Raw genomic sequence first — 12,508 nt, 5'->3', positions numbered from 1 at the left:
TCCGGGCGCTTAGAATTTATGTAGACCGGACGGCTTCGGTTAGGAAGTCTGATTCCTTGTTTATCCTCTTTGGTTTTCACAAGAGGGGTTGGCCTGCCAACAAACAAATGTTAGCCCGTTGGCTTCGTTCCGTTATTTGTGAGGCTTATGCACAGGAGGGCTTACCTGTGCCAGCCTCTGTTAAGGCTCATTCCACTCGTTCTGTGGGTCCCTCTTGGGCTGCTAGACGTGGCGCTTCTGCTGTTCAGCTGTGTAAGGCGGCCACTTGGTCTTCAATTCAAACGTTTTTGAGGTTCTATGCGTTTGACACCTTTGCCTCTCAGGATGCATCCTTTGGGCGCCGGGTACTCCTTTCAGCACAGGAGCGTCCCCGCCCTTAGTTGTACTGCTTTGGGACATCCCCAAGGTCAACCCTGTGGACCCCCTATGGACCGTGAAGTAGAAAACAAGAGATATGGTAAGAACTTACCTTTGTTATCTCTGTTTCTACGAAGTCCATAGGGTCCACAGGGCGCCCGCCCTGACGCACCTGGCTTCAAATGGGCTGTGTGGCTGGTCACCGGTTTTCCGTCTCCCATTTCTGTGAGTATGGTTTCTTGTGTGTTCCAGTCTTCCTTCTCTCTGTTTAGTCTCCTCCTCCGGCCTTGGCTGCTTACCAACTGAGGTGCTGTGGCCGGGGGCGGGGTATAGAGGAGGACGGACCCAAGTGCATCCTGGGAGCAGCTAAAGCTTTAACTGCGTGGTGCCCATGGATCCAGATCCAGCTATACCCCAAGGTCAACCCTGTGGACCCTATGGACTTCGTAGAAACAGAGATAACAAAGGTAAGTTCTTACCATATCTCTTGTTATCCTCTCCAGATTTATCACCATCTGTATTGGTCCATGTCACTGAATGTATTTCTGCCATTTCATCTTGGATGTCATCTCGCCACCTGAAACTTAATATTTCTAAAACAGAATTAATTATATTTCCACCGGCCAATAACAGTTACCAATCTGATCTCTTTATCACTGTTGATAACTCAACAATCCACCCCACCCCACAAGCTCACTGCCTTGGTGTCATCCTTGATTCTGAATTGTCCTTTGTTCCCCACATTCAATCTGTCTCAAAATCATGTTACATACATCTAAAAAACATATACAAAATTCGACCATATCTCACACAAGACACTGCAAAAACTCTAATCCATGCACTCATTATTTCCCGCATTGACTATTGCAATAGTCTCCTTACTGGTCTTCCCAAAAACAGGCTATCGCCATTACAATCCATTATGAATGCAGCTGCGAGGCTTATCTTCCTTGCCAAACGTTCATCATCTGCTGCCCCGCTCTGTCAGTCCCTCCATTGGTTGCCAGTTTTCTACCGTATTCAATACAAAATACTGTTACTTACACATAAGGCCATTAACCGAATTACACCAACATACATCTCTTCACTCATCTCAAAATATCTCCCAACCCGACCTCTCCGCTCAGCACAAGATCTGCGTCTCTCATCCCCGTGCATTACTTGCTCCCATTTACGGTTACAGGACTTTCTTCGGGCTGCACCCACTCTATGGAATGCCTTACCACGCACAATAAGACTTACCTCTACTCTTCAATCCTTCAAGCGTTCCCTTAAAACTCACCTCTTCAGACAAGCTTATCAGATTCCAGAACCGACCACATAACCTTCATAGCTTCCATGTCTTATCACATCCCCTCTCACAGTCCACACCTAACCTCACATATTGTCTTTCTTTCACATACTCCTGACATTTTGTCGACATTCCTGTGTGACTGGATCATGCAGCCAACCAAGAAACTCTGCATTCTGGCCGGACCAAATTGCAATATATATAGCACCTATCCTTGTGTATCAATGCCTGTTTCCCTATAGATTGTAAGCTTGCGAGCAGGGCCTTCCTACCTATATATCTGTCTGTTATTACCCTGTTTTGTTCTATCAATGTTTCCAATTGTAAAGCGCAACGGAATATGCTGCGCTATATAAGAAACTGTTAATAAATAAATAAATAAAATATAACACGGGGCCGTCGCTGTAGTGGTGACGGAATATAACACGGGCCGTCGCTGTAGTGATGAGAGAATATAACACGGGGCGTCGCTGTAGTGATGACAGATTATAACACGGGGCCGTCGCTGTAGTGATGAGAGAATATAACACGGGGCCGTCGCTGTAGTGATGACAGAATAGAACACGGGGCCGTCGCTGTAGTGATGACCGAATAGAACACGGGGGTGTCGCTGTAGTGATGACAGAATATAACACTGGGGCGTCGCTGTAGTGATGAGAGAATATAATACGGGGCCGTCACTGTAGTGATGAGAGAATATAACACGGGGCCGTCGCTGTAGTGATGAGAGAAAATAACACGGGGCCGTCGCTGTAGTGATGAGAGAATATAACACGGGGCCGTCGCTGTAGTGATGACAGAATATAACATGCGGCTGTAGTGATGACAGAATATAATATGGGGCTCTCAGGTACAAGTAAAGACTACACATGGAAATTACAGGTTATAATATATCAGGATATAAATGAGAAATTTATTACAAGAAAACTCGTACATATATATAATTAGGAAATCGCCGTCTGCCAATTGTTGCACATAGGAGATAGAGCTTGGTTCGCAGTTGCTAATGCATACGCTATTGGTCGATTGGTACGTATGCATCGCAGTGCGCAAACTCACCATTGCGAATGCACGGACTCCACGCAGGGCATTAGCAGATTGATTGACAGGCAGAGAGCGTTTGGGGTGGTGGTCTGGGAAATGCAGGCGTGCCTCTGTGTTTGAACGCCGTTGCATGGGTACGCATAAATTAGCCTGAGCTTTCCACGTCACCTGGAAGGTTAGCAATGTGTGAGTGAGGTCTGACATGCCGCCATGCTGGGTGTGGGTTGGATGTGTCTGATGTTTGGGCGGTGTAATGAATGTGAGCGCAGGCAGGGGGCGTGTGTGTGTTAGCCGTGACAGTATTTGCATATATTCACCTAAGACCTGCCTACAGAATTGTTACCAACTGCGATCCGAGCTGGGTCAGGCCCACGGGCAGGCGCAGTAGTCGGGCCCACGGGCAGGCGCAGTAGTCGGGCCCACGGGCAGGCGCAGTAGTCGGGCCCACGGGCAGGCGCTGTAGTCGGGCCCACGGGCAGGCGCTGTAGTCGGGCCCACGGGCAGGCGCAGTAGTTGTCCTGGTAGCACCAAAGTACAGACTGACTTAATGTATATACACAGTGATCTGTATACTACATGTTCTTATAGATATGCCTAGGACTGGTGGCTAGTATGGTAATAGCCTGTAGATATAATTGCTAAGGGTGGGCTGTGAGTTACTGCAATTACCAGTCAGGGTATTACCAATAAGGAAGAGTAAAGGTAGTGTTGCTTAAACACTGAATTATATATTATAAATTCGGTTTTGTTAGGGATTGTGATCCTGGGAATCTCCAGAGCAGCCCAGTGGGAAGTTACAGAACTGTCAGCGTTCCAGCTACATAAAGTGAGCATTATTTTATTTACTGTCAGTTGTTGTGTTGGGATTGGGGACCCCGGCCTCTCTGCTGTGATGTGGGAGGGAAGTAGCAGCAGGAACCACTGGAACGGAGTGAAATCCAATACTAAAGATCTTCAGTCACCTTAGGAGTGTTACAGCTATACTTCCACCAATTGCACACCCTACCAGGCGTAACCTACGCAGTGCACCCAGATGGTCCTTTCCTGGGCGGTGTATATCATCTTACAGACGTTTCAGTCACTTGTATATGTCATTGGTTTTTGTAAGGCTTATCCCACACATTGTAACCCTTGTAGTGCGCCCAAGATGGCTGCCTTGTCAGGTACGCCCATGCGTGGGATGAAAAATACTTGGAACTGATGGTTATGTAAGGTTTCTGCTTCTTCCTTTAGTACAGTGCAACTGGGTATGGTTCAATGGGTCTACATTGTCTAGATAGACAGTGTTTAGGTAGACAATGGAAGATAGACAGGAACTGAAGGTCGACAGGGTCTGAAGGTCGACACACTAAAGGTCGACAGGGTCAGAAGGTCGACACACTAAATGTTGACACACTAAAGGTCAACAGGTAACAAGGTCAACAGTTACGAAGGTCGACACTCATAGTCAAATGGTCGACACATTTATTTTGCATGGTTAGACACTCCGATGGGTCGACTAGTAACAAGGTCGACAGGTATGAAGGTCGACAGGCAGTAGGTCGATACTCATATAGTGAAATGGTCGACACTTTTTTTTTTTATGTTCAGTGTCAGGGTTAGGCACTTACCCCGACAGTTAGGGTTAGGCACCAAGAGGAGGGTTAGGATTAAAGATTAGGGCAAAAAAAACGAACAAAAACATGAGTTGACCATTTGCATGTCGACTATCAGTGTCGACCTATGGCGAAAATTTGCATGTTGACTATACGAGTGTCAACATGTGGCGAACATTTTCATGATGTATATAGCCTAGGTAGTGTGAGCCAGGATTACTGAGTGTATAGAGGAGAGATATCACCAGGTGACAGTGACTGATGTACAGGACTCTTATAGAGACACAATAGGTGACTGTATTATACTATTACCTGATAGTGATGTATATAGCCTAGGTAGAGTGAGCCAGGATTACTGAGTGTATAGAGGGAGAGATATCACCAGGTCATACATGCCTACTCTCCCGATTTGGCCGGGAGCCTCCCGAAAATCGGGTGCCGCTCCCGGCCCCCCGGAAAAGTAGGCAGGCCTCCCGACTTTTCCAGTCCCCCCCCGCAATGTAGTGCTAAACCCCCACTGCGGAGGGGCTGATGACGCGATTCGAGCTGAATCGCGTCATCATAACCGCACCCCCCACATAGCAATGCCGGTAATATCGGCATTTTGTTGTGGGGGAGGAGCCTAAATGACGCTATCGCGTGACTCCGCCCCGAGGCCCGCCCCTAAATGCTGGTAAAGTGTCCGGCCACGCCCCTCTATACAGGCCACGCCCCCCTGCTACACCGACCTGGCTGCTTCCTCCCGGAGGAAGCAGCCAGGATGTAGGCAAGTATGCACCTGGTGACTGTGACTGATGTACAGGACTACGCAGTGGCGTAACTACAGCCCCCGCGTTGACTTGGGGGCACGGAGGCTTGTGGGGTGAGGTGGCTGCAGATTCCATGCGGACTGGCCGTCCGCATGAAATCTGCAGAAAACAGCCCTCCCAAAATGGCCACCACCTAGGAGGAGACATATGCTAGAGGTCCTACTGGACCTCTAGCATCTGTTAGTCACCCAGGCAGGGCGGTAGTGTGGACGGCACATAAGTGCCGTCCGCACTACATTACTAGCAACAAACACACAGCCACCGGTGTCGGCAGCTGTGTGTTTATTTTAGCAGCCGATGAGAGTCCTTCAGACTCTCATCGGCTGCTGCGCCCACTGCGGGAGCCGGGCTTCCGGCTCCTTTCAGTGCATGATGGTACAGACGTCATGACGTCTCTCCCATCATGCAGAGTGGACCGGCCCGGGAGGACGCTTTACGGAGGAGCATGCCGGAGCGGGGATCAAGGTAAGCGGAGTTTTATTTTCTTTGTGTGTGTGTGTTTCTGGCTGGGCGGACTACCACTAAGGGCACTGCTGGGGGGGAGGACGGGATACTACTAAGGGCACGGGGGGCGGGGGGAGGACAGACTGGACTACTGCTAAGGGCACTGGGGGGGGACTACTACCACTAAGGGCACTGCTGGGGGGGAGGACGGACTACTACCACTAAAGGCACTAGGGGGGACTACTACTACTACTAAGGGGGCAGGGCTGGGGTGGAGGACTACTACTCAGGGCACTGGGGGGGGGACTACTACTAAGGGCACTGCTGGGAATACTACTGGGAGCACTGCACACTGGTGGGACCACTACTGGGGTACACTGCATAGAGGGGGATTACTTCTAGGGGCACTGCTGTGGGGACTACTACTGGGGGCACTGCTGGGTGGGACTACTACTGGGGGCACTGCTGGGGGGGCTATTACTGGGGGCGTTACTGTGGGGGGGACTACTACTGGAGGCATTTCTGGGGGGGACTACTACTGGAGGCATTGCTGGGGGGGCTACGACTGGGGGCACTGCACTGGTGGGACCACAACTGAGGGCACTGCATAGGTGGGGATTACTGCTGGGGGCACTGCATAGGTGAGGATTACTGGTGGGGGACTACTACTGGGGGCATTGCTGGGGGAGGACTACTACTGGAGGCTCTGCTGGGAGGGACTACTACTGGGGGCACTGCTGGGGGGTTAGGACTGGGGGCACTATATAAGTGGGTCTACTACTGAGGGCATTATGTAAGAGGCACTGCATAGGGGGACCACTACCTGGGGCCCTGCATAGGGACAGGGGGGGGGGGGGAGTGTGACATCGACACCTATGAGCGTGGCGGTAAAGTGGGCAGGTTCTGCTTCATCTGAGAGGCGTCCCATAGGGTAGCATTCGGGAAGCCGACGGACGTAATACCGACTGCCAGCTTCTCGACTGTCTAATCCCGGCAGGGGTCTAATGACAGGCGTCGAAATACAGACGCCTGTCATTAGACCTACGCCGGAAGCCCGGCACCCGGCTTACCGATTGAAGGTAAGCTGGGTGCGGACAGCCGCGGAGGGGGACTTAGGGTTAGGCAGCGGGGAAGGGGGGGTTATGGTTAGGCACTTAGAGGGGGGATTAAGGTTAGACACCCCTAAAGGAGGGTTGGGGGTAGAATAGGGTTAGGAAATCCTTACCTTGGACAATCTGGATTTTCACCCCTGCCGGCCAGCCGCTATCGGGATTTTAACCGCCGGCCATGCAGCTGGTGGTAAATCATACTGATTCTTTGCCATAATACTAACTTACATCCAAATGTAAATGAGCCCCAAAGCAGTTAATAAAATCTGTGTTGATGAAAACACTTTTCAGAAAATGCATGTAGCCATAGGGATCATTGTGCCTTATACCCAATGCAGGGAAATGATACTAATACATGTAGCCATAGGGATCATTGTGCCTTATATCCAATGCAGGTATCTATATATATATTTTTGTTTTGTTTTTTAAATCCTTACATTTTTATTGAGTGATAAGATATACAAATAATTATTAATGACAGAAACAATGGGAGTCTACCCATAAATACAACAAAAAATGTTTGCAATACAGATATATAAAACAATCTTAAATATCATATTGCATGAATAGAATATCAGATATATAAATATATGAAATGCTTCATATTTCTATTAATAATGTAGAAAGAGAGAAAAGAAAAAGAAAGAAAAAAAATATATTGGGGAAAATTGAAGAGTCAGTAGAGACCTGGGGTAGGTAGAGGTTGAGATTGGACCCATGGGGACCACATCTTCTGAAACTTAACAACCCCATTATTACGCAGACTGGTGATGTTCTCCATGGAAGCTATATAATTAATCTTTGTCTGTAAGGCAGATAGTGGCGGATGACTATGATTTTTCCCAAATTTGGCTATTAAAGACTTGTCTGCGTTACAGATGTGCATGATTAGTTTATCTTGAGATCTGGAGATCCCAATTGTAGGAACATTTAACAGAGCTACTGCAGGTTCCTATGGGGCATCAATTCCAAGTACATAACAGATCGGTGAACGCACCTGTCCCAAAAAGAAGTTATCACGGGGCAAGTCCACCATATGTGGAAAAAGGTTCCCTCCATTCCACATGACCTCCGACACAAATCTGATGTGGCCGGGAAAATAGCGTGGAGCTTAGTTGGAACCAAGTACCAGCGAGAATAAACTTTGTAACAAGTCTTTCTAACCGATACATTAATAGAGGCTTTGGCAATACGCATTCTGATGTCCACACACTGCTCATCTTCCATAGACAATGATATATCATTTTCCCAAGCTAATTCGTGGGGTTCGCGAGGAGGGGTCGGGAAATAAAACCGAGTGATAAATCACAGAGATATTACCCTTCCGGTTAACTGCATGAAGACATAATCCTTCAAGCGGGGTAGGAGTACGAAGAGAAGAAAACTTAATTTGAGATCGGATAAAGCTAAGACCCTGGAGGTACTGGAAATGACACGAGCCGGGTAGGTCGTACTGATGCTGAAGGTCTAGAAACGTGGATGGTGCATAATATGTATGAAACGATCAATACCACCATTACGCCATGCAGCTGCAATCCTGACGTCACATCCCGTAGTAAACAGAGGATGATTCCAAATCAGGGTCAGAGGGGAGGGGTGAGAGGCTAAATCCGAGGCGGTACAAAGCCTATCCCATAACCGAAGAGTAAAGCGAAAGCGCCGAGACTGGTCTGCACTGCTTGGGAAGCCATATTATGGAGCCAAGATTTCTTCTTTCTATGTCCACCCATTTTTTGAGTCCAGGTGCAGAATGCCATGAAACAATATGATTGCATTGGCATGCCACATAGTAATCTTGAAGCACAGGAAGACCAAGCCCACCCGAGACCACACCCTTAGCTAGTATTGCTCTAGGAAGGCGGGTTTGTGTCCGCAGAGTGTCTGTAGGAGGATGAGAGCTGAATTTGGAACTCCTACTGGGAGAGTCTGAAACAAATACAATAGACGAGGAAGGAGATTAATTTTCATTGTATTTATCCTACCTATCCATGAAATAAACAAACTGTGCCATCTGTCCAAGTCTTGTGTGAGTGTCTTGATCAAGGGAACAGAATTAGTTTTATAGAGGGAAGAGTAAGTTTTAGTAATATTTATTAATAAATATTTAACAGCTAAAGGTCTCCAGAGAAATTGAAATGTAGAAGTCAGTATTGTCCTAATTTGGAAAGAAGTATTTAAAGCCGATTTGGAATGATTTATTTTGTATCCCGAAAGGGACCCGTATAGCGATAATTGAGATTGTAGGTTGGGAAGAGAGATCAATGGGTTGGATAAAGTCAATAAGACGTCATCTGCAAACAATGACATTTTATACTGGTTTTGCCCCATTTTAATCCCCCCAATATTCACGTTAGCCCTGATACGCACCGCCAATGGTTCAATACATAAGGCAAAGATTAATGGTGAGAGCGGACACCCCTGGTGGGGTAATAGACAGAGCAAATCGAGGGGAGCAAAGACCGTTGGTCAGAACTGAAGAAGAGGGTGAGAGTATAATGCTTTGACAGCGGACATAAAACGACCCTGAAAACCAAAGGAAAACAGCGTTGAAAATAAAACAGGCCAGGATACGCGGTCAAAACCCTTTTCCGCGTCTAGGGCCAGGACAACCGAGGCGAGTTTGGTACAGTTGATATGATGAATTATATTAATAGTTCGTCTCGTATTGTTCAAGGCCTGTCTTCACGGAACAAAGCCCACCTGGTCAGGCTCAATCAGAGAAGCCAAAATGGTATTTAATCTATTGGTCAAGATTTTGGCAAATGATATCGTTATTCAATAGGGAGATGGGTCTATAGTTAGCACATAGGGAGGGATCTTTACCCGGTTTAGGAATGACCACTATCCGGGAGGTAGTTGAGTCTGTGTGAAACGACTCACCACGAATAATTGTATTAAACATATGAGTCATATGAGGTCAAAGTTGGGGGGCAAATATTTTGTAGTACCCCATTGGAAATCCATCTGGCCCCGGTGCTTTAGATGGTTTTTGGGATCTAACTGCAGCTTCCACTTCCTCTAGAGAGATAACATGTCCCGAGAGATTGGGTCAATTTTAGGCAGAACACAAGAATCTAAATACTCTATTTCTCCATGTGTATAAGAGGATCAGAAGGGGGAGATAAATTATATAATGCTTCGTAATATTTTGAAAAAATATTATTGATTTGTTTGGGGTCGTAAGTTATTTTATCGGAGGGATCTCTAATAAAAGAGAGAGCTTGGGAGGCCCTTTTGGCCCGAAGTTTATTAGCTAGTAAAGTGTGAGCTTTATTGCCCTTGTCAAAGAACTTCTGATTAACCCACCTTAGAGGTATCTGTTTTTTAGCTATATAACAGCTACATAATGGGGGAAAGCTGTAATCAGGGAGATTACTGGGCTCTTCAGGGAGACAGGGAGATTGCTGGTATTTCAGGGAGACAATCGGGGAGAGTGGGCATGTCTGCTTCAGAGTGGAGCTGCACCCCTAAGTCCTGGCTGGTTATTTTGGTGAGGGGTCTCACTCAGGAGTCTGTGGTGCTTTGTCCAAATTGTCTCTCAGCCAACAGCTACCAGTTGGAGGGAGTGCGCAGTCTGTACCTGCCCTGTGGTCTCTGGTCTATACAGTTTGTCTCCCATATCCAAATATTCTGAAATACAGGATTTTTTAGCATGACTGAGATAGTGACACCTTTGTTTTTTGATGTGTCAATGTACACAAACTTTATTTAAGCCACATCATTTAAAAATATTGTATATAATGACCTGCAGTAAATGTATTTTGTGATTAGATTTGGGTCCCTTCCCAAGATATCTCATTATAGCATGCAATTATTCCACAATACAGAATATTCCCATATACAAAATACCCCTGGTCCCAATCATTTGGATATGGGAGACTCAACCTGTAATAATAATAATAATTATATATAACACTACACCTGACCTAAACTGTGCTACTGGAAATGATTCATGAATTGTGCTTTGGTACAGTTGCAAAACAGAATTCATGGAGATAGTAACAGTCAAATGGTGATATCAATACCGTCCCCTCTTACTTCAGAACATATATATACTGTATACTGTGTATTGTGTTCATTATTTCATAAATAAAAAGTGCATTACAGGTTTGCCCGGCAGTGAGGGACTTGCAGAGATAATTCACCTCTAAGATGTCGCAATCAGTGCTGGGGCCCATTTAACCCTTTTTTTAAAAAAAAATCAGATACTTTAATTGTTTTGCAAAAATAGACTACAGAGATCCGGCATGTGATTATAGCAATATACTTACATGTACAGAGATCCGGCATGTGATTATAGCAATAAACTTACATGTACAGAGATCCGGCATGTGATTATAGCTATATACTTACATGTACAGAGATCCGGCATGTCATTATAGCAATATACTTACATGTACAGAGATCCGGCATGTGATTATAGCTATATACTTACATGTACAGAGATCTGGCATGTCATTATAGCAATATACTTACATGTACAGAGATCCGGCATGTCATTATAGCAATATACTTACATGTAGAGAGCGCGGCTGTTACTGGCGTTAGTGTGTGACATAATGTGCTATAAGGGGCATTACTGTGTGCGTGTTATCGCGACCTTGTTATATACCTTTTCTCCAGTGGTCTCTCTTTCTCTGGGTCGCCAGTCACACGCCCGGAATTCTGCTCCTGTGCAACGTACACGCCATACTGGGACGGTACCTTTAGTTGCCTGGAGATTGGGACGCTGGGCTGTGGCACGTGATACTGGGAATACTGGATGATCTCCTCACCTGTGGATTTCATTAATCACCTGCCCTGCTACTCCGTTGGTTCATTACCTTTCTTAAACCTGCTGGTCCATCGCCGGCTATAGCGTGCTTCTACGTGTCCTTCCGGTTCCTGTCAGTCGTGTTCCTGCTCGTCTGTGCCAGTTCTGCCATTGCCTCTTGGACTCTTTGTTTAAAACTCTCTTCCTCCATCTAGAGTTCTCATACACTGCTGTCTATGGAGTTCTCCTGGTCCTGCTGTTCTTGCAGCCTTGCCGCTCATTTGGCCATCAGTTTCCATCTCACAGCCGGTCAACACCTCGGCTCTCATAGCCACATCCTGGCTGTACCAGCCGCACCTCGGCCCTCATAGCCACATCCCGGTTGTACCAGCCGCACCTCGGCCCTCATATCCACATCCCGGCTGTACCAGTCGCACCTCGGCCCTCAAAGTTACATCTCTGCCCTCAAGGCCTCATCTCAGTCTGAATATCTACCGGCTCATTGGCCGCGCTGTGACTCTCAAAGCTACACCTCTAATTCTACAAGCTCAGCCTTGAAGCTCTTGTTGAAAATACCTTACTGTGTCCAGTCCACAATCAGTCGTATAACATCCTGCAGCCGTGTAAGCCCCTACTGTCCCAGGGGGCCGCCTAAGTACCAGTGAATGTGTCGTGTTCTAAGGGAACAGCAGGTGGTTGCTATTGGCAGAAGACCTCAGCAGAGCGGTTCTAGGGATCTTACATGGTGACTCCTAAGAGACCATAACAGTGGCCATAATGTATAAGGGACACTACTGTGACATAATGTGTTATAAGGGACTTTAATGTGTGTGGCATAATGTATATGGGGCACTACTACTGTGTGGCATAATGTGAATGGACTTTGTGTGGCATAATGTGAATATGCTCTACTGTGTGGTGTAACGTCAATAAGGTAAACTGCTGTGCAGTGTAATGTGACTAAGGGGCACTACTGTAAGGTGTAATGTGTCAAAGATGCACTACTGTGAGGTGTAACGTGACTAAGGGGAACTACTGTGAGGTGTAACGTGACTAAGGGGCACTACTGTGAGGTGTAATGTTACTAAGGGGAACTACTGTGAGGT

This window comes from Taudactylus pleione, unplaced genomic scaffold (genome assembly GCF_031769625.1).
Source record: "Taudactylus pleione unplaced genomic scaffold, aTauple2 ptg001760l, whole genome shotgun sequence".
Lineage (NCBI taxonomy): Eukaryota > Metazoa > Chordata > Amphibia > Anura > Myobatrachidae > Taudactylus > Taudactylus pleione.
Note: the sequence above shows the minus strand (reverse complement) of the source record.